The sequence below is a fragment of the Myotis brandtii genome, unplaced genomic scaffold (assembly GCF_000412655.1).
Source record: "Myotis brandtii unplaced genomic scaffold, ASM41265v1 scaffold12, whole genome shotgun sequence".
Classification (NCBI taxonomy): Eukaryota; Metazoa; Chordata; class Mammalia; order Chiroptera; family Vespertilionidae; genus Myotis; species Myotis brandtii.
In genome coordinates this window covers 185,853-213,292 of record NW_005354173.1, presented here as the reverse complement: position 1 = coordinate 213,292, position 27,440 = coordinate 185,853, and the positions used below count along the sequence as shown (strand labels likewise).

The window sequence follows — 27,440 nt, the reverse complement described above, 5'->3', positions numbered from 1 at the left end:
TTCTTATCTCCTATTTTCCAGGAAGAAAAGGAAGGTCAAATTCTCTTCCTATGTCTGTTGTTTTTCAAGCACCTCTAGCTCAAAATAACCAGTATGTCAAAGTGGCATATGTTAGAGTGGTATATTCTGCCACTCTTCAGAGGCACTTTAATGTGAGCTCTAGACATTTATGAAAAACAATGAACAGTTGTTAGCGACCTATGACTGACCATTATGACTGAGGAATTTATCTTAAATAACCCCTACTTAACCTTTTGCAGGATTAATCATCATTGTTCTATGCAGCTGTGGAACTTACTAACTGACGCCCAAAGTTTGATAAACACAGGGAATTGGCAGATTATACTCTAAGAAGCTTATGAATATTTGCTCCCACAGCTGAACGCTATGCTCATCAAGATTGATTTAGTTGTTGCCCAGCCTGTTTATTCCAGGTATATAAATTGCTATATTTACATAATTTAATTATATATTTCATCAATCCAATTACAATTGTCAAAAGAGTTGTTTCCATAAAAATTCATTGAATGCTTTCAAATACAAGGTAGGCAAGTCACTAAAAATTTGCAAATTAAGTGAGGGCTAGAAAGCTGAAAAGGTTGAGGAAATTGTACTTAAAATAAGTGAAACATTTTGCACTAACATGACTTTGGGAACAGCTTTTATTTTTCTCTGTTTTAAAGAGGTTAATACAGAACGTCTATAAAACTCATTCAGGTGTGTCTCACACCTGCCTTAAAGTTTCCTTCCAGTTTAACTTACCTTTCACAGGATCATCCTGATCTCTTTCTGGAAAGTCAGAATATTATGGGAACATCATTTTCTTCTTAGCATATGTAGCACACCTTCTGCTTGTCATTTTCTTTTCCCTACACCTGCCTTGGTCTCTTTGCCATTAGTGCCTTTGTCCTAACTCCCAACTCCATTCATCTGCCCTGGCTCCCACTCTTGCTTTTCTTCCTTTCTGAGTCGCTGGCCTTGGAGTTCCATCCCCTTCAGCCTCAAGTTTAGCCTCCTAGTGTCTTTTGTTGCTTTTTGGGCTACTGAGTTAACATTCTGTGTGGCTTTCTAATTTTAGTTCTTTTTTGCTCTTTTCTTCCGTTTCCTTTTCTTTGGCTTTCATCCTTTTTCACCTCTGCTTGCTCTCCCATGGTTTCATTTACTTTGGTGGGCTGAGCCTTGGCCACGATTTCTACCTGAGGGCGTGCCATGTGCTAGAGTGACTGCCTATTTTTCTCCTTACTGACTGGTTTCCTTCTCTATACAATGAGGAATTCTCTGTCAGTAACATTCAGTTTCTTCCTGAATGTACCATTGCTGGAAGTTATATTGCTGGAAGCTTCAGATAATATATTCCACACCTGTTTCAGCATAGGTTCCTTATGGATTTTTAAACTGTTCTCTCTCCAATTCTGAAAAATCACCCTTTTCCCTAGAACAGTGGTCGGCAAACTCATTAGTCAACAGAGCCAAATATCAACAGTACAACGATTGAAATTTCTTTTGAGAGCCAAATTTTTTAAACTTAAACTATATAGGTAGGTACATTGTTATTAACTTAATTAGGGTACTCCTAAGCTGGCCTTTGCTAAAAATGTCCTCAATCTGAGGGGTCAACCTCAGCAAACGTACCCCCACTTCTTCTAATGCGACTTCTTCAAAATAGACTTGCCCAGGCCGAAAACCATCTTCTGCGCATGGGCCACGAAGTTTTCAATCGCACTGTACGTGCGCACCCGCACGTGGTATTTTGTGGAAGAGCCACACTCAAGGGGCCAAAGAGCCACATGTGGCTCGAAAGCCTCGGTTTGCCTACCACTGCGCTAGAACATTGTCAAGCCACTAAGTTGTCCTAAAGGTTCTCTTACTTTGCAGATGACACTGGGTCATTTTATTAATTAAGTGTTGTAACCATGCCTGCTGTTTAATGCCACTCTTGTGGGTCTTACTTTTATTGCCTTGCTACCGTATCACCAATCTTCACTTGGCTTTTTCACGTGTTTTTGGTAGTCAGAGCTCCCCCTCTTGACAACTCTTCAGTGGAATTCCTTCTTTCCATGGTAGAGCGGAAGAGCTCCATCTCCACAGCCACCTCTGATTTTCTAAGCAGGATGTAGTTTCCTCTTCTAATGGACATCCCCCCCCCGCCCCCCCAGGAATGTTTATCTTGGTCAATGCAAGAAAAGCCCTCCCTCCCACATTCTGCAAACAGCCACATGCTTTTCCGCTTGCACTCCCTTCACTGCTTCTCTAAGTGCGTTATATGTGGAAAATAGAATTTTTAGCTAAATGATTATATATTCTATATTAATCAATAGTAATATTTGAATAGGTGTCTTGTTTCACGGCCAGAACCTCTCAAAGGTTTCAACCCCCTGCAAGAAACCCGTCACTTCCCTCTTGGGCTTCCCAGCACAGAATGCATGCATTTAAGTTTTAAGTTAACATTTAAGATAATTTCACATCAGTAAATTTGAACTTCAGTTTTCTCCTCTCTAGAAAGACAAAAGTTAGTTAAATAACTTCAGGGGTTGTTTTGCATATCAAATGAATTCTGTGCTAAAAATAGGCTTTAGAACTTAATAAGAATTTCCCTATAAGTTAAATTAGTTTTTAATAATACCATCATGTGAAAAGGAATACACTCTATTCTGAGGACAGGCAAGGCCATGGTTCATAAAGCTTCCATTATGTTATATATTATATGTGATTATACATAATATTACATATATATATAGGTTTATATAATTAATCAGTGCAAAGAAGATACAACATGGTAATTGGATATTGCCTATAAAGCCAAAATTAGAAAACATGGTTAAGGAAGGCTTCCCTGGGGAGATGGCATAGAGATGGAACCAGGCATATTCAGGCCTTTAAAGTGATATTTCAAGCAGAGGAAACAGCAAGAGAAAGCATCCTGTGCTGGAAATGACCTCTGCTTGTCTCAGAAATGGTAAGCACTTCAATGTAGCAGGAGTCATGGGAGATGTGGAAAGGCAATGAGATCAAGAGCCAAGAACAACTGGGGCGATACATCCATCACAATCTTCTTGTTAGGTATTTCAGGAGATCACATGCAACACAGGAGAATAAAAACAAAAACAACAAGCAAATGCATCCCAATTTGAATGGACGCTGTCTCAGAGTTGAATATTTCTTACTGTAGAAGAGGCCTTTGCTTCTTGGTAGATAAACTCTTGTTGGGGACCAACCCCAACAGGTCCAGGGATCCCCAAAGGTGTGGACGGAGTCGGCGAAGAAGGAATGACACGGAGACAGCCTTCAGTTGATCAGCAGCCTAGTCAGGACCTCTAGCCAGGATCTCCAGCCAAAGTTCTGGTCGGAGTTGTGGTTAGGAACTGATCAGGATCTGATGTTTATTGTCTTGTTACATCTATATTTATACCAGCCGATTTTAATCCTGTCAATTTCTATTACAAAGGTTAGGGCGTTTCTTATCTCCATTCCAGGGAGTAAAGATTATGTAGCTTAACTACCCGCCTGGCACTTAATTAAGGGGTTGTATCCCCTCCCTAACCTCAGGGAAAAATCCCTACCTGGGGAAACAACCTTTCTCGGAGAGGTGACCTTGGTTAAAACACATGGTGCTTAAGGAGAGCAAACATATTAAGAACAATATGCTATATATGCCAGGTCCCTTGAAACATATGCTGTGCAGATGTTTCTTTCCTGCAGTGACTGTGTCAAGCAGCAAGGATGGACCGGCTTCCGGCAAACTCTCCAGTACATTTCTTAACCAAATTAAGACTAGCAACATATATATTCATAAAACTTGGAGGATATCCATAGACAGAAGGAGACTCCAATTCCTATACATACTCTCACATTGAATCCTTAAAAATTTGAGGCTCATCTCTAGGCAAACAGAAAGTCCCCACATTTATTTGTATAAGTACGAACTTCAAAACAATTCTGTTATAATGCTTGACAAATAAAAATATAATAACTAAGTCAACTAATCAACATAAACTGTCATTGGATTTGTCTCTAATTTTTTTTTTATCTTGTGTTCATGTTGCAAACTATCCTCTGATGATGACCAACTTTTTAGAAAACTGTTGAGATGTCTGGAATAATTAGTATGGAGAAATGTAATCTGATTGCATGTAATGGAGACTTTGTTGAATATGGGAATTAACCCCTATAGTGCCGGGGAGCGCAATCACGCTCCTCCTGTTTTTCGCCAAAAGTGCCAGGAGCACTATCGCGCTCCTCCTGCAGTGTCACTATTAGATGCTAGTAGTTCACTCTTTATGTGGGGAAAAAAATTTAAAAACCTTAACTCAAAATGCCTTGGCAATTTTAGCATAGTTCCTAGGATATTGGTTGGCACTCAAAGGGTTATTGAAAATTAAAGGTGAGCCCTTGAATAATGATGTGGAAACATAATAAAATTGATAGAGTCAAATAAGTAAATCTTGGACCATGATTTAAAAAATATATACTTTTCTAATTTGTTTTTTTTTATTCTGAATGTCATTAAGTCAATTATTACAATGTTTCTTTGAAAAACATACTTTAAGTACTCTACAACTATATTTTCTATAGCATGGGAAAAGATTCCAAGTAAGAAAGCATACACAGCCACTAGATTAAACTATTATTTGTGTGTTTCAATTCAACACATTTTGTATGTTTCAATTCAACACATATTTCAATTCAACACAAACTTCTACTACAGGCAAAGCACTGTGAAAGGTAAAAGACATGAATACAATATGGATTCTGTTCTCTGTTCATAATGAAGTTCCTAAGACCGGGATCCTGTAAGCATCTTCCAATTGGGAAAGGTATGTATTGAGATTCTATCTCATGTTAATGGAGACCATCTGAACCATATTTAGGTTTTGTGTCTATATTTAGACCTGCAAAGCTTGAGCAGGGAAATTGATTTCCAGAATACAAATATTTAAACCAAGTATAATTCAAACATGAAGCATATATTTTTTACTTTCTAAAATCACCCTGATATTCTTTTGATGATGTAACATTTTGCCCACAAAATTCTATGTAATAAAGCTCTGACGTACCCTAGAAAAAGACTAAATGTGAAACTTAAGTTAGAAAAATGAATCTTCTTTTCCTGAAAAAGGAATTGTTAGAAAATGAGTAACAGCACCTAAATATTTGATGCTTATTTAATCCTTACAGCGAAATTCTCATGATGTTCCTGCTATTTGAATGTGTCAGATCCAAGCACATCTGAACTGAACTGATAACTACTAATGTCCAAGTCTGGTTTCTATCTCTTCTCTCTGATAATTAATTACCCTTTTGCTTATGTAACTAAAATCAGACCATTTTGACTGCAACCAAAGAGTTCTAACTGAATTGAGAACTATTTAGCAAAGCCTCAAATCTATCTATTTATAATTGGTAGGAAATCTATATTCATAATCTGGTACAGGACTTCACAGTCCATGGTACATAAGAGCAAAACAATCAAGTAAGCTATTCTGTGGCAGAAGTTGCTCTTGACTATTACACAACTGTTACCACAGATTATTGTAAAGAGCAGGAATTCAAAGGCCACAAAGTAGGGTAGGTATTAAATATTCCCTTGGGGAAATGCAAAGTTAAAGAATAGCCCAGCTAAAATCCTTAAATTCTCCTTTTAGCTGCAAACCAAAATGTAATGACTATGTATGACTATATTGAAATAACTGTCCTCTTACAACTAAGTAATTGAGATGGCCAACAATCAAATTTAGGATTTGTTGCTGAATTATATTGTCAGCTGTATTCTTAGATTTTTGTGGTCTTTGTGTTAAGAGACATTAATTCAAATAAACAAAGAAAGACTATTACCTGAAATGTTGAAATAGTGTTATCTGGGAGGATCTGGAGCTCCCTGATGTTTGAAAACTCTCTTCTGCCATTCTCTTCACAAATAAAGAAATTGACCTTTTCTGATCATTCTCTGTTGAAGTCACTTCACCTGAGGAAATGCCGTAGGAGTAGATTCCTAAAGATATATCTCAGTTTCCTATTATCGATTACCACTATACCTGTAATTGGACTTTCATCTGAGTTTGTCCCACTCTGTCAAATCATGAATATCTCCCCAAAAGAAGGATTGGTCAATAAAATAAAATATAGTAGTTCACTAAAGCCTAAATTATGCATATGAAATTAATGTTTGGGTGTTTTCTGAAGGAGTATATATTTTAGCTAAGTTTGAATCAGAAGTTATGTGTGTTCGTGTACCAGAGTCCATGTTCATTCATCGGTGAGTGAGATCCTATTGATGTGCAGAATAAGTTAATGCAAATGCAAATGAAATGATGGTATATTAAAAGGAGATTAGTAGAGAGATAAATTACAAAATAACAAAGAGGGGTGCATTATTATGTCAGTACTCCTGCCTCCTCCCCAAAATATCCATAAAGTTTGTGCAGAGACTAAGGTCTTTTTATATAAATTCTTGATATAAGTAAGTATTGTGATTCTTAAGAAATATTTTTTTTAGATATTGAAGCTTGGAGTGCTGGTAACCTCATAGGAAATTTCTATTAACAGTTAACTAAGATAGGAAAAAAATTCTGGCTTAGAGATAGCATTGTGTAATGTATTGGCACCAGCTTTAGATTAATTACATTGGAATCATAATCAAAAGTAATCCTTACTTATAAGCAGTGGAGAAAGGGTTTTTTTTCTAGTGGAAACTTGTCCAATCTGCCTGGTACAAGAGACATTCGCATTGTGGATTTACACTGACACAAGGGCAGTATCTAACACCTTGTCTAATCAAGGAACTGAAACAACAACAAAAAAGTAAAATTGGTCATCGAGAATTTCGAGAAAGAAATATAATAGTAGACATCTCAGCATGATGCAGAACGTGGTGACATGTATGAGCCACATGTAACACTTATCAAAAGCCTCACACTGTGGACAGGTATTTCAAAAACCTGGTGGCTTTCTGTCAGCCTCTTTTCCCAGCATTCCCAGACTTGTTGAATTAACTAATAGATAAAGTAAGGATGGGAGCAGGAATGAAGGTTATTCCTTAGTTCTGTGAAGTTGACCAGGCTTTGCTACGTGGTTAATATTCTAACAGCAGTGACTAGTCCTCAGTCCCTGATATAGGGGATCCTGACAGTTCCATGGGAGAGAATTATCACCAGACTTTTCTTTCCATCCCAAAGGAGAAAGAGAATTTCCTCACTAGATTTAGATTTCCTTAGGCTGACAACTCCCTGGAGCTCTAGGATTATATGCTATAACGTGCAGTGTCCCAGGGAAGATTTAATAAGACCATGTGTTTTGTAAGGCACATGTGAAGCATGGTGGAAACCATGCTTGGGTGGAAATTGCTGTTAATATTTTAACCCTGCTGACTTGGCTTCTGTCATTATTTGCTTGTTAAAATAATAGAAAAGTTATTTTGATTTTCTGAATTATATAAATCATCCCATTCGATTGAATACCTTATTGATTGTAATGTGAATGCATTGGTTGTGGTGGTCATACTGGTTTTAGAAAGCACAATCTTCTGTACCTGGGAACCAGGACAGCACAATTATCCTAAATTGCCTCAGTGGCCACAGATAATGTATTTCCGTTGACTCAGTGGCCCCAAGACCCGAGGGCTCTAGATAATGTGTTTCTGTCAACTCAGTGGTCCGAAGAACCAAAACTATAATTAATCTTTGTAGATAACTAATCGGCTTCTGTAACTGCTTTGTGCAAACCAGGTTCCTCATTTCAAACCCAAAGATGTAATCGATACCTTTGTGATTTTTGCCTATATAAATCTGGTGTTGGGGCTAGGTAATTACTACGAGATTTGAGAGAGTGAAATGCCCCCTCGTAGTCCCGGATTTGCAATAAATGTGACTCCTTAATTTTACTTCTTGAGGCATCCTTGTGTGATTTGCGGGGTACATTACAACACATCGAACATTGACTGATATATGAAGGGGCTCAACCAATTTAGATATTTCTTTTCTGATTTTTAACTAGGTATAATTATATGATTGTTGAATAAATAAAGAAATGGCGAAGGGAAAGTTAAGTGAATGTGTGTAAGCTTGAAGAAAAATATTTCTGAAATTTATCGGTCTATTTCCAGTCATTGTTGGAAGAGGTCATTCAGAGGTCATGACCCTGTTCTACCTGCCAGCTAGATCCAAACAATCTGTTGTTCTTCAAGTCCTACCTTACCCTAGGAAGGTAGTTCTTTCCATCTCAGAGCCGTTTTTAAGAAGGCAGCCTTGAGTAAGCTGTTGAGACCATCTGGATGGTATATGTGATTGAATCCAGTTTAGGCCTCTGTGTAAAATTTTATGATTCTGCAGGGTGGGGGTGCAAATGAGAAGATATACTCATCTTTCAGATGCCTAAGATAAGCCCCCTATGTAAGTTTCTTGGTTTATTAAACCTGCCACTTACTAATCTAGAGTGGGTTGCCTCTTCCTTTGGTCCTTCCTTCTATTTATTTTATCTGAATTTTTATGTGAGCCAGATAGTCATGGTTATGAATTTTACCCGTGTGTCTAGGACTTTCCATGCGTAACCTGTCGTAGTTGCCAAAGTTTGCTCCAAGAAGTTGTAGGTTTAAAATTATTGAAATAACATTCATCACCATGTAGAATTCTGTGATGCCTTTGTACCGTACTCAAAATATAAATCAAGTCAAATTTGGCTTTAGAAAGTTTTGGATATTCTAGCTTATTCAAGTAAACTATATATTTTGTTATTTTACTTAAACTACTCTGACTGAGCTTAACAATAAGTTTTTTTTTCTAAATTAAGCTTGGTTCATAATTTAATGATTTAAACATTGATTTCTGATGTTAAGTGTTTCAGTGAGCCAGTTATTCATTTGGTTATTGATTCACAGTTTAATCTGAGTTCTTTTATATAGCGCAACTTCATATTTTGGTCTTGCATTTAGTTTATTTCTGGTGTACATTTGTAATACTGAAACCAGAATGTGGCATTTGAGTCCAAGTTCTTTGTCTTGGGAAATCAAAGAATGAAGCCCCGGAGAAAGACAGCGGAAGCAAAGTTTATTGAGAGAAGCCAGTTCTGGAAAAGGTGCCGCTAGGGTTCCAGGAGAGTAAAAAGTAGGCCACTGAACAGAGCTTCCATTTCACGTTGCAGCCAGATGTAGTTTAGCATCCAAGCTACTTAAAGCCTATTTGTCCATATTTAGAGTCCCACATGGCCATAAGCCACATGGCATAAGGGAGCACACCACCCCTCCCTCACCCCTAGCATATGCCAGAGAGAGCAGAGAGAGAGGGAGAGAGGGGAAGCACATGCTTTTTAATCTAGGGGTAAGACATGCCTTGCTAGCTCCTGATTGGTCCTTTCAAAGATTTATGTCTTAATAACATTCTTGAGATTGGTTATATGACTCACTGCCTTGTGACTGGTTATCTGTAAGCTGCCTTAGCAACATCCATACATTTTAAAGTTTGTCTCTTGTGGGCACCCTTCCTTCCCCGCCCAGTTGAGTTGCCTTAGTAATTCTGCTTAGCTGGGTTCCCAGGTTCTACTTCCTCCACCGCCCCCCCCCACCCACACACACCATGGTCCCAGTCCTGTTTACCTAGCTTCCTTCTGTCTCCTCAATAGTATCTTCTACTCTGTCAAATAAATTTTTTTATGATTTGCTAATGCATATAAAATATTTTTAAAAATTCACATATTAATTATTTTTAACCTAAACATGCAAAAATTACACTAAATAAAAAAGACTATAATTACTTATGTCTGAATCGATCAACAGGGTAGAGGTGGAAGGCGTTCCTCCTCTCTGGCCTTGAACAATAATAAACCTGTTGTGAGTTCCAAAGGTAGTTTTCTTTTTCTTTAGAATGTTTTGTTGTTTCAGCTCTACAGAAATAAAGTAGAAAAAAAGAATAGAGGTCAGCAATCACACGGATATCAGTGCAGGGAGGGAAGGAGCAATTAAGAAACTTTTGCCACATTGTTGAAAGGTTGTTAGGCTAACTGATAAAGAGAAAAGAGGGACTAAATAAGAGGAAATAATAAGTGGTTTTCTGGGTTAATGAGAAGCTCTATTCTGTGGGGCATGGGAAACAGCATGATCATTTCATTTGCAAATTGAAGCTAATGACTTGATTATTGGTGAAAGAGAAGTTCTAAGAATTAATTAAAATAATGGGTACATTAATACTACTAAATGCACTTGCCTACCAGCATAAATAGACTTATAATTTGAGGGCATGTTCTGTGCACACAGCAGCCTGGATGAGTCTATAATTTAAAGATCAGTGTTCAAAAAAAGTGTCAAAGACTGACTTGAAGCTAAAAGACACAGGTTAAGTCCTCTGCCAAAATGAAGACCAAATCCACCTTTTGAGTTCACCGGTAATTAACAAGCAGATTCAGGGTATGATTAACAGATCAATCCATCTGAAAATTCCCTTGTCATTAGCCATGTAACATGGTAAGCATTGGTTTGGGAGTTGCCGATATAAGTGGCACAATTCATCCTTATTGGGATATATAATAATAAGTGCCTGACAAAGGCAGTGGGGAATTAGAATAAAGGAAAAGACAAGAGATGTTAGCCAGTTGAATATATAGAGGGATAGAACAAAGGGAAAACAAAGATAAAGACGTAAAAAAAATGATTCAAAGTTTAAGTGAGGTTAATGAGAAAATAATTCAGGAGGAGACTTTGATCTGTGTTAAGATAATGAAGTGAGTTGGTCTTACTTTGTCCTTAATGTTCTGTCATGGCTCACAGCCATGTTCATTATGCACTGCAGACTGGGAGTGTGTTGGTCAAAGGAGATATTGGAACTCCAGGCATAGATGCGGGCTTCACTCCCTTAACGGATTCAATTAAACATATAAATTGGCAATAACAAGGGAAACACTACAAGAGAAGGAAAAAAGAAATCAGACTTCTGGAGTTTTTAGATTCAGAAAGCTTCAAACCTGTGAGTTGATTCATTTGTATTGTAAATGGATTGGAAATATTATATCCTTTTAGAATTTGGGTGCATATGCTATTAACTGCTTCTAGATATGCATCACTTCTCTAATTATATGCCTGTACTCATTGTTGTAGAGCTAAAGTCTTAACTTTTTTAAATTGATTTTTAAAGAGAGGGAGAGTACTTGCATGAGAGAAACATCAATGAGAGAGCAAAACATTGATCAGCTGCCTCCTGCGCTCTCCCTACTGGAGATGGATCCCACAACCCAGGCATGTGCCCTGACCAGAATCAAACCATCAACCTTTCGGTGCACAGGGCAACACCCAACCAACTAAGCCACACTGGCCAGGACTAGAGTTAAGCTCTCCCTCCCCACTCAGATATCTGAAGTGTTGGAAGTATGTATCTCATTGCTTGTTGGCATGCAAATAACACATATAACATATGGAGTTAAATGTAATTTCTTTATATCTGGATTATTTGGGTTTTACCTGTTTTAATTAAAACAGAATTCTGACCAGAATCAAACCATCAACCTTTCGGTGCACAGGGCAACACCCAACCAACTAAGCCACACTGGCCAGGACTAGAGTTAAACTCTCCCTCCCCACTCAGATATCTGAAATGTTGGAAGTATGTATCTCATTGCTTGTTGACATGCAAATAACACATATAACATATGGAGTTAAATGTAATTTCTTTATATCTGGATTATTTGGGTTTTACCTGTTTTAATTAAAACAGAATTAGGCCGAAATCGGTTTGGCTCAGTGGATAGAGCGTCGGCCTGCGGACTGAAAGGTCCCAGGTTCGATTCCGGTCAAGGGCATGTGCCTGGGTTGCGGGCACATCTCCGGTGGGAGATGTGCAGGAGGCGGCTGGTCGATGTTTCTCTCTCATTGATGTTTCTAGCTCTCTATCTCTCTCCTTTCCTCTCTGTAAAAAATCAATAAAATATATTTAAAAAAAAAACAAAAACAGAATTAGGATCAGCCAGGCCACATTTAAAGATTAAAATGTCTAACTAGCCCAATGACTCTTTATGACAAATATAAGGGTAGACAATATGAATCCAATTGATTTGTCATTGAGAGATCAATTCCATTGTGCAAGAAAGGAAAAAGAGGAGAAATCATGTCTCAAAGACTAATCAGAGGCTAAGATCAGGTTTTCATTCCAGGAAAAGGCCCATAAAAAGTGCTTTCAGGCAAAAGAAATACATGAAAAGTTATTAACAACCAATGAGCCTACTATTTATTGAATACCGACATGTACTAGATATTGTGGTTTAAAACACGTTTATATTTATTGTCATCATTTTTCTTTACTCAGCACTGTCAAGGTATTACTCCTTCCCATTTTAGAGGCAAAGGAACTATCTCTACAATAGTAAAAATCGTCATGTTTTGTACTCAAGAATTATATCTGAGTCCTTTTAACTCTGTGATAGTTAATTTTGCATGTTAACTTGGCTGAACCATGATGCTCACATGTAGTCAGACATTTTGAGTGTTGCTATAAGGATGTTTCTGGATGAGATTGGCATCTAATTGTTGGACTTGAGTAAAGGAGATTGCTGACCATCATGTAGGAAGACTTCATTCAATCAGTTGAAGGACTGAATTAAAAAAAAAAATTGATGTATCCTTGCAAGAGGGACTTCTGCAGCAAATGACCTTTTGTTTTGAATTGCAACATCAGCCTGGCTGGTGTAGCTCAGTGGTTGAGCATTGACCTATGAACCAGACGGTCATAGTTCAATTCCCAGTCAAGGCACATGCCCGAGTTGTGGCTCATCCCCATTGGGGGGTGTGTAGGAGGAAGCTGATGAATGATTCTCTCTTTTCATTGATGTTTCTGTCTCTCTCTCCCTTTCTAAAATCAATAAAAATATATTTATAAAGAAAAATGAATTGCAACATCAATTCTTACTTGGGTCTCTAGCCTACCAGACCACCCCTGCAGATTTTGGACTAGCCAACCTCCATAATACCATGAGCCAATTATTAACATACATATCCTATATAATACAAGGATAATATGCAAATCTCAACCAAAACAGTGGAATGACTGGTCACTATGCAAATCTCAACCAAAACAGTGGAATGACTGGTCACTATGCAAATCTCAACCAAAACAGTGGAATGACTGGTCACTATGCAAATCTCAACCAAAACAGTGGGGGAGCACAGTGGCGGTGGTGGGAGCCTCTCCTGCCCCTTCGGCCCGCTCCCCACAGGGAGTGGGCCTAAGCCATCAGTTGGAAAACCCCCTAGGGCTCCCCAGACTGTGAAAGGGCACAGGCTGGGCTGAGGGACCCCTCCCCCTGAGTGCAGGAATTTTATATATATATATATATTATTCTGTTTATCTGGAGAACCCTGACATACAAATGCCAAATGCTTGTTCTTTTCTTTAAACAGCTTTCTTTAAATATCTGTTAACTGACTAGACCACTTACTGATAGCTATGATTTTTGAGGTTGGGATATCACAAAAATGTGAGAAAATGAATTCCATATTTTCATTCCAATTCTGCATTCCCTCTTGTTCCAAGATTTGGCCCTCTTTGATCCAGCCTGATTAGGAAGAACACTGCTATTATCCCTCAAAAATAAGTTGTGTTGTCATAAATCCTCATATTAGCACAGATTATCACCTTCTCATTTCTCTCAGCCTTTCTCTCTCCTGATACCTAGTTACATCATACCTTTTATTAGCTTATGTGAAACTATATTTGCAAATTTCTCATCCCAGTCAGGTATATACTTATGAGCTGATTTCTCCAAATTCTATATCAGGTTTATTGGTTCATCATTAGTTTATCAATTTTGTTTGATTCCAACTTCAGAACTTACCTTTAATTAGTCTTCCCAGATATATGTAATATGTCTGGCATATACAGCTTTATCCCAAGTATTTCAAGTATTTAAAACAAAACTTTGTGTTTTAATACCAACTGCTACTGTTATATATCAGTTCTGTTGCCTAACAGTATTTTGTATCAGATGACAAGGACTTAGTGTTGGGAAGATAGAAACTGATGTTTGGTGATAATGATACAGCAAGGTGTCTTTTTAAAAAGTGAATAGTGACTCATTGCCAGATCACATCCACTTAGAAAATAGAATGCAACAAAATATAATCAGGAGGGGCATTTTTGACTGATTCATTATTGGAGCTACAAAACTACTGAGTAAGTAAGTTTTTTTCTCTATTTGTCATCTAAGATTTATAATCAGCCATGGGTTCTGAGGCTAAATCATATTTGTATACATATTATATCAAATATAATGTATTATAATGTAAATATATCATTTGTATTTTTATATATTTGTGTACATAAACATACTTGGGGGAAAATTTACCATGCAAGGCAAAAAGGATGTAAATTCAGAAAGAAAATAACCACTATGACATTTATGTTCACACACACATGCTTAGAAGGTATAGTCAAACAAAACACCCAGGTAAACATGAAATTAAAGGCTTTGAATCAGAATCCTCTGTTTCAGTGTTTGTTTAACACTTACATTGAAAAAGTTAGTTGAACTTTCTGAGCCTTGATAGCCACATCAAAATAATGGGATATACCAGTGCCAATCCAGGGGATTTTGTAGGAAGAGATGAGATTATTAATTTAAAAGTCTGAGTAGTATGCTATTAAAATGCATTAGTATCCAACTATCATTAAAATGTGGGTAAATTAAATATAATTCAGAATATTAAGACAATTAGTTATCTCCATCTTCTCTAAGTTTCATGCTACCTAGATTTGGAAAATAAAATGATCAGAAAAGAAATTACTCAAAAGAGTCTGTACTTGTATCATCATATCTTATACAACAAAATTTAAATATTATACTAGGAACATAGTAAAAAATGAATGAGATGATTATTTACTGGCACAACTGAATTTAGATGGTTCTGTTGAACTGTTTTACCAGCATGAGTAGAATCTATGTTTGAAAACAGTGACACAGAGTGGGTGTGTTTGAAATACATTCCAAGTTCATATGTCTTGTGATATATGTCAAACAAGAAATATGATAATTTCATGGAAAAAAGTAGAGCTCTGAGATTTAGTGACTCCGCTGTGTGAATTTGAACAAATCAATTAATGTATCCTAATTAATAAAAAAGTGCTCTATGCTTGGAGTTGTTAAAATCAAATTAGATTATTTAGGAAAGTAGTTGGAAAAGTTACAAGTGACATGCAAATAAGAGAATTTAATTATATATAATAGAATTTCAATCAATTTTTGCAGGTGCATGCCTTTTATATCTACTAAAGTTTCAGAGATTTTGACATTTATTTTTTGGAGTATCTACCATGTGCCAAAAACTGTTGGAGAGATAATGGTGAACAGATAGTATCCCAATGTTCATATCATATACAGTCAAAAAGTTCCAACTTATATTTTTCATAGTACTCAACACATATTTTTAGGTTGAGTGTTCTATAGAAACTATTTCTTTAATAAGTGACCAAAGAAATAAGTTAATTAAGTTGCACTCACAGGACAAAAAAGATCTAATTTTGTGTTTGATATTTTGACAATGGAATCATAATATTTTAAAAGCATAAATATATAATATGTGTGTGCATGTGTGTATGTATGTGTTTTATTGGTATTCAATTTTCTCAGATATTAATAGTCAAAACACTGTAATATTTTTGGCACCTCTTTGTATTTTTTGCTGACTTTCCTTGGACATGCCCTTAAAAGCTTACTTTCAAATGAACATTACACATTTTAAATTAAGATGACTGTGGGGCAAAATAAAAAAGTTTGGCATTATTTTTAATTAATATAATTTAAGAACCAGCTGAAATGTTAAACATTTTAATGAGCATTATTTTTCAGGGTTGGAAGAATTTAAGGATCCCTCCTTTAATGGGGAAATTTATTTTCACAGTAGTTTCAAAATTTTGGTTAGTTGATGCTTTTCTGACTTAATATTTAATGTGGCTTAAAGTTTTCCTCAAAATTCATAGTTCTTTATATTATGTCTAGGCTGAAATTCAAAATTTTCATCAATGCGAGAAGTTTTGCAAAGTGATCTTAACTTTCTTTTTGCATTCATTTTGGTTGTTCACACTTACCTGAGAAAACAATAGAAATCTCTGTTTCCATGGCTTTTCTAACACCTCTCCAAATTCACTTATATATTTTTTAATTTATTCATTCATTGACTCACAAATTATTTATTGAAGGATACTGTGTGTCGGGTGCTATTCTAGGCCCTTGGGTTATGCCAGTGGTGAGGATTGGCAGCCTTGTCTTGATCCTAAAGGAAAAGCTTTTAGTTTTTAACCTTTGGGAATACTGTTAGTTGTGGGCTGTCATACATAGCCTTTATTATTAAGGTGTATTCCTCTTATATCAAATTTGTTGATTGTTCTTATTATGAAAAGATTGTGAATTTTGCCAAATGCTGTTTATTCATCTATTAAGATGATCACTTGAATTCAGCAGTATTGCAGGATAAAAATTATTATAAAAACAATCAGTTGTGTTTCTATACAATGTTAATCTATTTTAAAAGAATAATAAGAAAAAATCTCATCTATAATAGCATCAAAAGAGTAAAATACATAGTAATTAACTGAGGAGATGAAAGATCTGTGCACTGAATATTATATAACACTGATGAACAAAATTAAAGCAGACACAAATAAATGAAAATAAATCTTTTTTTTATGGACTGAAAGAATTGATATTGTTAAAATGTCCATACAATCTAAAGCCTTGCATAGATCTAAGGCAGTGTATATGAAAACACAATGTCATTTTTTATAGAAATTGACATGAAAAATTTTAAATTAACTTAGATCCATGAAAGACCCCAGATAGCAAAGTAATTTTAAGAAAAAATAGAGGCACACATTTTCTTATTTTAAAATTTATTACAAATCGACAGCAATCAAACCAGCATAAAGACATTTCTGTACATCATGGAAGAGAATAGAAAGTCCAGAAATAAATTCACATATACATGATCAAGCCATCTTCAACAAGTTGCCAGAAACACATGAGGGGAAAGGAGAGAAAACAGGATATATACATGCAAAATAATAAAATTGGACCCCTATATTATATCACACATAAAAAACAACTAAAATGGCTAGAAGACTTAAACATAAGACATAAAACCATAAAAATTTTACAAGAAAACAGAGGGGAAAAACTCATTGATATTAGTTTTAGCAATAATTTTATTTTGTATGCCCTCTACTGGGGATCAAGCCCACAACCTGGTCAGGTGTCCTGAGGAATTGAACCGTGACTTCCTGGTTCAAAGGCCAATGCTCAACCCCTGAGCATTGGAGCTGATTGATCATAAACTGTGGGTTAAGGACTCTTTCCTACTCAACCCTGCAAGGAAGCTTAGGAATTTGCACCCAGGAGCTCAGTGAGGCTGGCTGTTGGTTTCTACAGGCCAAAGGAGAAGAACCCCCTGAGCCTCTATTTCTTCTAGGCTGGCTGTTGGTTTCTACAGGCCAAAGGAGAAGAAACTCTATTTCTTCCCACACATCCCAAGGGCCTTGATCTGAGGCTGATTCCTCTCTACATCAAGCAAGACTATAGGTACCTGTAGTATCATTTTGGGAGAGTTTAGATCAAAACTATACTCCGAAAACTTGCTAGGGCTTAAGCAAGTGTTTAATATAGAAAAAGAATGAACAAATATCCCTATCAATGGGGATGTAAAAACTCTTATTCCCAGATGCATTGCTTTCAAAGAATTCTGATAAATAAACTGCATCCAAACACATTTAGTTTCTTTTCAAGTTCTGCCATTTCAGGACTTGGCAGCATCTCAGGTCATTATTAAAAATGACTATTATCTTTGAACAGAGAGGGCTGGCCACAGCAACCGCCAGAACAAACTCACACACATAGTAAGGAATTGCATAGGAAAACTGTGGGATTTGGGTTATTATATCACTAATTGTTAGCAAAACATTTTTAACACTTGTTTTTTTAAAATATTTAAAACTACCAGTCGCTATTTAGAAGTCTAATCTTTTATGGCCATGTCATTATTTTTGTGCCAAATTTTATACACAGAGAATAACTAAGAGCATCTCTAAACATATTTCTAAAACGTATTGAATGCAGTCTTTGTACAAAGTATGAGCATAAATGGCATGGTTCTGTGTTTTCAAAGGATTAGCAAAGTAACTTTTTTTTTGTTTTAGAAATTACATTTTGATAGTTTCTTATGTAACAGAGGCTTATTTTTTATTTTTCATGAACAATTCCTAGGAACAATTCCTCTTTACATCTTTTAAACAGACTGACCTCAATTATATAGAAACATGGGAGGAAAAGTTGTCATTTATTTTCAAATGCACAGTTACACCACATTGGAATTTTCCAGCATAAATATTTCCCCAAAGGCTTAATGAAAGAGTTGTAAAAATGTAGAAATGCCAGTTTAGAAAATTTTAATGCTGAACTGAATAAGCCTTTCCTTAATCCAACCAATTCAGCAATCGATCTTCATTCAAGAGGAAAGCAGTTTAAAGTAGTTCATCCTTTCCAGGCCCAAAGAGGAGAAGAAAAATGATAACTCTGTAGCAAAATAATATTTTCCTCTCAATTTGGATGTAAGCCCCATGTTTCCATTTCTCTCTTAGTATGCATTAGCACTACTTATTGAATATTCAATGTAATATGACTTCCAAAAAACTCTCAAAATCAGATTTGCAATTTGGAACTTCCATTTGCAGAAATGAGTCAAGTTTATTTACAGCCAGTTGTATGTGAAATCTAATTGTGTGGTTGCATTTGTTCGTGTTTGTGAGAGAGAGAGAGAGAAAGGGAGGAAAGAGAATGTGCAAGGGCAATATTTGGTCTCAGGATTGCCTTTCATCCACAGAAAACCATGAAACATATCTGGATAGATATACAGATGGCCAACAGACATATAAAAAGTTGCTCAACACCACTAATTATCAGAGAAATGCAAATCAAAACCACAACGAGATATTACCACACTTCTGTCAGAATGTCTACCATCAATAAAGCAACAAACAACAAATGTTGGCAAGGATGTGGAGAAAAGGGGAGCCTCATGCACTGTTGGTGGGAATGCAGATTGGTGCAGGCACTATGAAAACATTATTCTGTATTAGTTTCAGATGTACAGCATAGTGGTTAGAAATATAATACAGAAAAATAAACTGTAATTGATAAATAAAAAACATAAAAAATCTGGTACAATTGCTGAATCTTACATCCTGATAAGTGGAAAAATACACTTGTTTACAAGTCCCCTCTGCAGGATTAACTTGTCAAGTACAGATGTACAGCATAGTGGTTAGAAATATAATACAGAATAATAAACTGTAATTGATAAATAAAAAAAACACACATAAGAAATCTGATACAATTGCTGAATCTTACATCCTGATAAGTGAAAAAATCCACTTGTTTACAAGTCCCCTCTGCAGGGTTAACTTGTCAAGTGATATCTTCATTAAAACTGGTGGCTTAAGAAATAATGTTTAAAAGAAAACATAGTGGCTTTGTCTACCTCTCTATTTATTTCCATCCCAAAGTGATACTTTTCCTTTCCCCAACTTTCTACATTCTCATTCCCCGCCCCCCAAAATTGTTCTCAGTGTTATAGCTGGTAGAAATATACAGAGAGTATAGGTAAGTGAGTTTCATTCAGCTCTGCATTAACATATGTGTCTTCTGTCCAGAATCCCTGTGTTTAATAGTTACCTGTGACTTCTAAACTCCTTCCAATATGACTGACCACAAATTAAGTCTGGTCACAAATATAATCACAGAAAATATTTTTCTTATAGCTGGTAGAAATATACAGAGAGTATAGGTAAGTGGGTTTCATTCAGCTCTGCATTAACATATATGTCTTCTGTCCAGAAACCCCGTGTTTAATAGTTACGTGTGACTTCTCCTAAACTCCTTCCAATATTACTGATATCCATAGTAATAGTATTAAGTCTGGTCGCAAAGAGAATCACAAAAAATATTTTTTTTTCCATTGACAAGCTATCACACTTTCCTAGCATTATATGAAATGCCAGGGCTAATAGACATTTATTTTTAATTAATTGCCTTAATTTTTTCTCTTGCAGCAAATGGTAAATCTCTTGTGATAAAACTTATTAATAGAACATAGCAAACATGGTAGAAGTCACCATTGTCATGGTAACCTATATGTTTATGAGTCTCAGTTTACAAATACATTTAGGAATATTAGTCACCCTCTGCAGTGCTTTGCAATCAGTCATGTTGGTGTTAAGGAAAGCAGAAGTGAGGATCAGTTTGATATCAGCTCTGATGCCCAAGGATTCAAGTCCCTTAAGCCATAGAGGCAAGTGACAGCTTTTTGCACTCTGCTGTGCTGCCGTGTCTCCATGACTCAGCATCCTTTTCCTCAGTCCCTTCTCATGCAATGCAGAGACCTGCCACAGTGTGTGCATATGTGTGCGTGTGCGTGTGCGTGTGCGTGTGTGTGTGTTGCAGATTGCTTTCAGCTGCTAGCTAGCTGCTAGCTACCTTTGGAGAATACTAAAAAGGAATTTATGCACCGGCACAGGTTTAGATGAGTCTCTCTCTACTTTTTCCCTTTTCAGTTTATGTTACTAGATAATTTATTGAGAAGAGGCCTCTAAGTAAGGTTTGTATGGCACCCAGTTGGAAGCATGCCACTAATCCCCTTTGGCATGATAAGATTATGCCAGTCTCTTTGGTTTTCCATCTTCCTTCTCTCTATTCCCCCTTTCCCTAAATCGATCCTCACTAAATAAAAGAACCAAAACATTTGGATGAATCGAAATAGGTTTAACTTTAATAATTTACTATACAATTTCATAGCAAGCCTTTTAATGATGCCTAATTTTCTTAATGCTGTTAGTCCTCTGTAAGAAAAATGTTCATAATGCTACACATTATTATATTTGAGGGAGGAATGTGTTCCTGCAAGTAATTGCTTAATTACTTTAGTGGATCATGTGCTGCCAACTTGATGTGCCTCTCCATCTGTTTTCTTTAATTTATTGAAGTGATGCCATTTGACAAAAGAGCAAATGAAAGTCTCATGAGATAGAAAGGAGATAGGTCAACAGACTCAAGGCTTTTGGGACGGACCATAGGGTGGTTCAGATACTTCAGTCTGCCCACTGAAGTGTAAAACCTTGACCTTCAATGTTGAACTCCTGTATTTAAATTCTGCCTCCTCTCATTTAGAGATAAATAAACTCAGTAAAGCCTCGGTTTTACCAACTACAAAATGGGAATAATAATCAATTTAACTGGCACATATGAATAATTTTTTCATGTGTCAAGTGTTTCTACAGGAACTGGATACATGAAGATTAATAAAAGCCTTAGTGATTTATAATTGCATTGCCTGTCTTCCTGATTAAGTTATTATGAATATGAAAAGAGAACAAGATTAGAAAACTCATTGAATTTTCCCCCCTCTTAGAAATGGTGACTCTTCCCTTGACCAAATTCTACTCAATGACTAGTATTCCTTCTTCTGTTGCATTTAAGGGTCTTTTTGCTTTGCAAATTGTAAACCATTTATCACACATGGCTTCCACCAACTGTGCTAATGGAATAAGATTAGAACTGGCTCTACATGACGAACTCTGACAATCCCCACATGCATTTTTCACTCTCAGTGAACTGCACATTGAGAATTATTCTCTGCCCATCTAAAACTGGTATCTTGACCGCTTGAGTTGGCTGGTGACGTCAATGTTCCCTCTGTAAGGTAGACTTGCTCTCTCAGCAGATGTAAAGCCTTTCCAGGTCATTGATGGCCTAATGCTTAAGAACATATACTTTAGATTCAAACTACATTTTATTCAAATCCTACCAAGTATGAACTATAAATTTGGACAAGGTGTTTTATAGCTATAAGACCCAGTTAATATCTTTGTAAATTTGAGGTGTTAGTATCTGGTGCATTAGGTAGTGAAGGATAAAGGAAACAAGATGAATAAAGTGACTATTATAATGTTTGGTATATAATAAGTACTTCAAAATGGTAGCTTAAATAATATAGCTCAACCTATATTTTTACTATAATAAAGTTATAGCTATACATCTAAATTTCATCTCTTCATTTTCCAAGATATTTAGAATTGCATTGCTGGAGTAATCATTTTAAAATTGTATTTCTGCCCTGTTTTTAAACTCAGGAATCAATGACTCCTAAATAACTGCAGATGGTTTCTCATCTTACTCTCAAATAAATAAATCAAATAGAATAAACTCATGGAGAAGTATAGATGTGTCATGAAAAAGTTATTACACTGTTTGCAAAATTTTAAGTACATAAGAATAAATAAATGTTGGAAGGAGGGAATTGGTGGTGTGTTGGTAAATGGCTAAAAACTGGCTTTCAGTATAAAAAAATGAGAGAGAGAGAAAGAGAGAGAGAGAGAAGTGGAGAAAGGGGGTAAGAGGAGGAGGAGGGAATGAGGGAGAAGCAAGCAAACAAACCTGATTTTATTACCTATTTTTATAGTATAAATACTCCCATCACAGCCTATTGCAAACTACTAACCCCATTCAGTTCACAAAATCCCTGAAAATGTTTAATTACCTTTTGCAAGCCAGCTTCAGCAATTTGTAACATACATCAGAATAATTAAAAACTTTCATCAGATTTTCAAACAGTATTTATGATGAAAGAATGGTTAAGACTGATTGGTTTTCAAAATGAAATCCAAACACCATCATTTCACATGTAAGGGTCTCTAAAATGCACCCCTATCTTAAAAGATTATTTTATTTTATTGCCTTTCTCTTTTCTCTTGTGAAACCATATTAGATTTCTTTATCATTTTGCACAATTATACATTTATTTAATTGCAATTTCTGTGAATACTCTCCCATCTCTCCTAGCCTAGGAGGTCCTCCTTGGAGAGGTTTTCTATTTTCTTTTTAGTGTGTCTCCAATTATGTTGTAAAATAATTTCACAGCAGCTTCACTGGTATTTTTATGGTTCTCAACGCAAGGTTATTTTTACCACAGGGACGGTGAAGCTAGTCTTTGTTGGGGTGGCATTCTGTTCTCCTAGAACAAGTTTTTCATATATGACTTTCCTCTTTGTATTTTTTCAGTGTCACTTCAGAAGTCAACTTAAAGAACCCTTTTCTTCCCACTCTTCTGCAATAAATAGGTCCTGCCTTTCTACTTCCTTTTCCAAGTCAGCCTTGCCATTGTTCTATTCTCTCACCTGGCATATTTTTTTTTATTGTCTTTTTGATCATATTAACTAGGTTATTTTTTCGTTCAACTTTATATACTGTCCCCATATTATATTGAAGCTCTATAAGTACAGGATTTTTTGTCTTATTTCTCTTATATCCAAAATAAATAAAATAATTTTTAAATAAAAGAAAATATACCCAATACATGTCCAAACTCATACAATTTATCATGGCTACTTAAGCTTTGCTCAATGCATGAAGCCTTCTCTATCAATTTACACATGATAATCTTACTCCTCTTATCTCCTATAAGATTTATAATAATTATTTCCAGAATATGACTCTTTCGGACCTTGTCTTTGGTTAACAACCCGTCATGAAACTGTCATTTTTTTCTGGATTACTGCAATAGTCATTTATCTGATCACCTTGCTTCTTATTCCCCCTCCCCACAATCCTCAAATCCTGGGTCAATTTTTAGGGGGTCAATTTTTAATACAGAAAATATATTCATTTAGTTATTGTAATATTTAAAATATCTTTTTTTTAAAAAGCGTTGATTTACAACAAAATGAATACCAGAGGGAAGACTGAATTCTGGGTAGTGCATATAACTATTCCTATAACCTACCAACAGTGACAGATTCAACTCATAATCTTGTCTACTTTAAATACTCCCTTTACATGATTTCCAGTGGAAGGAACAATTGATATTAAAATTAAGAGGATGAAAACCAAACATTCATTAGCTACTTCTTATGTGGTTTGCAGCTTGGTAAGCATGTGAGTGTATTTAACTCTATGTACCATTAATAAAATGTATAGCTATCATCTAAACGTAAATATGGCTAACTTAAATTAATATATCCCATGATGCCAATTTGCTTCTCTGTTGATTTGCATTCCCTGTTATTTGTTGTTGTTTTTTTTTATCTACTAGATTCGTGACTCTACCAAATATTCTTTACAAAAGATGAATAACAATCCACATCACAGAATGGTTGCTTAGAAGAAAGATCAACAGAACTCTATAAATCAATGAATGCATAAATAAAATATAAGTTGTAAAAAAAGTGTATTAAAGCACCTTCCCTCAAAAAATTATGTTACCTTTTCCATCATTTACAGAACAAATGTGCATTTACTTCCTTGAGTTTTAAATCTCCTATAAGTTGCAAATAAGTATGCTAAGTCTTACTGTGATATTTGATCATTTGATTAACAAGTTTAGTTCATACTATTAATTTTTTAAAGAAATTATTCTTTATAGATTTTTAGGCATTTTATAGATTGCTGTTTTAACTTTTCTGGAACATACTTTTAATAAACTTATTTTTAGAGTAGTTTTAGGTTTAAAGCAAAATTTAATAGAAAGCACATACAAAAATTTGTGCACTGGAAGGGAAGGGGGGTCCCTCAGCCCAACCTGTGCCCTCTCACGGATCACGCTGCCGCTCCCACTGCCCCCCCCGCCCACCCCACCCAAGACACGGCAGGCCCGGATCTTGCCTTGGGCGGTGCAGCGGGATCTGCCTGCAGTATGCAAATTAGCCAACATCTTTGTTGGTGGTTATTTTGCATATCTCTCTGATTAGCCAATGAGGGGGCGTAGCTAAGATACAGTCAATTTCAATCTTTGTCTATTATTAGATTAGATATTTATCTGTGTTATGATTTTATGCAGAGGGTGAAAGAAAGAACATTATTTTCTGTAATAACTCACATCTCATAGCTTGCACACAATTTATTCTTCATAAGAAGAAAACTTACTGAAAATCACCAGAGGCCCAAGGAAATGCTCAGATCTTGTTCAACTTTCCAAGATAACATCTCTAGGATTTTTTTTTCCATAAAACTCCCTACTGGCAAATCATTTTAAAAATGTAAACACATTTGATATAATGAAGTTACACACTGCAGTCATCTATGAAGGATTAGCTAACTACTCCTCTTTATCCTGCTTTATTTAAACTTAAGCCACAAAAATTAAAGCAGAGAATGAAACAAATTAGAAAAGAAACTGCAATAAGAATGTTTGTTAATTGTATTGTATATTCAAGTTCAGGTAATTTCCGTTGAGTCTTATATTTTTCTCACATCAACCCCATGAATTGAGCATAAATAAGTATTCAATTTCTTAACTCTAGATACATGACTCTACCAAATATTCTTCACAAAAGATGAATAACAATGCACCGGTGAAAAAAAAAAGTCCAGTGTCAAGAAATGACATCTCCAGGCCCCAAACCTTGTCAACAGCGTAGCCTGAACTAAACTCTAGGTCATTTATTCTGACTTGAACTTCTAGAACATGGGCAGGAATAACGGAGATTTATCTCAAAGAGTAAGAGCACTTCTTATTTAATATGGGCAATGTATCAAAGAAAGCAATAGAAGAGATGATGTGGAGGCCCATCGGAAAGAATTGTGGTTGCAAGGCTTCTAGTACTAGAGTTTAATGAAAGTATTACCATATTGTTGGCTAAGAGCATGTGAGGAAAAAGTCATAAGAGAGAGCACTGGGCAAACAAGTGTTGGCCTGAGCTCAATTTTGCTGGGAACCTAAAACTGCTATAAAAACATAAAGTCTAAATTTTAAAAAGTGCTTTATCATAGTTAGAAGAATGTAGACCCTTCTAGCTATTTCAACAGTGGTTAGATAGAAGTGAAATATTTTATATTTCTAATTGGACAAATGGGCAGACATTACAGGTAAGGAATTTTGAGGTGAACACAAGGATGCTAGATTTAACTCCAAAAATGGTGAATTTCCCAATCCTGAGGGTGTCTAGAGGTACAACTCTGAAAAATTAATTCTTGCAATGTGTGAGATGTAGGAATATGAAGCTGTATCTATACTCCATAGTTCTAGCTTATTAGTTCTGATTATCATGGATACTTTTGGTGGAAAAATTGGGCCAATTCAAGGATTAAACAAAAAGCAGGCTAAGGTAAATTATTGTTAAACCTTTGTCTCCTGTGGCTGCAGTCACAGGCTGTGCCCGCCCCCCCTTCCCTATGGTTATGAATTGGCAGAAATGACATCAAGTGTTGAAAAGTGTGGAGCAGTTTCTGGCACACATTTTGCTTTGTATTGTTTTACTTTTTTTAGGTTTTGTTTCCTCACTCTACTAGCTATAGATTTTTAATTACATTCACAGAAATGTTGCAGTGGAAAATGGTGGGTAGGTCTTATGTCTCACTCACCAGAAACAAACTTGTTTTTATCTGGATTTCAATAAGTAATTACTATTGTCTTATAATTCTCACCATTGCACATCATTAGGCAGTTTCTGGGGGTTTGATTCAAATTTATAATTCTGTGGGTCGAATTTGACTTACTACTTACTAGCTTATGGTGGGTGCTGGGGAGGAGGGGTTTAGATTAGATTGGACCATAATATTTCTTCCAGTTCCTCTCCAAACTACTCAGAGCCTGATTTTTCTGTTGGATAATCTGATTCTTTCTCATCATTTTGGTATGCAGAATCTTCAAGGAACTACTCAATCCTAATATTTACTGGGAGGTATAGCCTGCTTGGTCTTGCCAAGTCTACGCAAAATTCTTATCCCTATAAAGAGGGCTGGAGAGAGAAGAGCACTAGGGCTCAGCATGAAGAAGGGAAAAGTTAGCATTTCCAGCTTCATTTTGCTTCTTCTGAGTCCATAAGATTACCTCTCCAGATTAACATTGGAACATGTCCTACTCATTTGCAAATATACCTTTTTGCAGAGAAAAAAGTAAAGAAGGGAAAATAGAAGCTTGCTGGCATGTGGCTTATCAGCTCCTCTCTGAGGTTCTAATATAGCCAGCTGGAACCCAGGACAGTGTGCATTCCATTCCTGAACCATCTGCGGTTTGAGCTGCACCAGCTCTTGGCTGGTGATGGAGTGGGGAAAGGATACACTAAAATGGCTCAATGTGAAACCAAAATACTTGGCAACAATACTGAACTACTTGTGTGGGGTTTTTTTTGTATATATGTATATATATATATTTATTTCAGAGAGAGAAAGAGAGAGGGGGAAAGAAATGGAAACATCAATGATGAGAGAGAATCATTGATTGGCTGTCTCCTGCATGCTCCCTACTGGGGATTGAGCCTGCAACCCAGGCATGTGCCCTAACCTGGAATTGAACCGTGACCTCCTAGTTTAGTGATGGCGAAGCTTTTGAGCTCGGCGTGTCAGCATTTTGAAACCCTAACTTAACTCTGGTGCAGTGTCACATATAGAAATTTTTTGATATTTGCAACCATAGTAAAACAAAGATTTATATTTTT

The 27,440-nt window shown here is 36.0% G+C and overlaps 1 pseudogene; it reads right to left on the bottom strand.

Moving 5' to 3' along the window:
* Positions 1-1,048: 1,048 nt before the first annotated feature.
* The window catches only part of LOC102240059, a 29,860-nt pseudogene continuing 3,468 nt past the window's right edge, over positions 1,049-27,440 (bottom strand).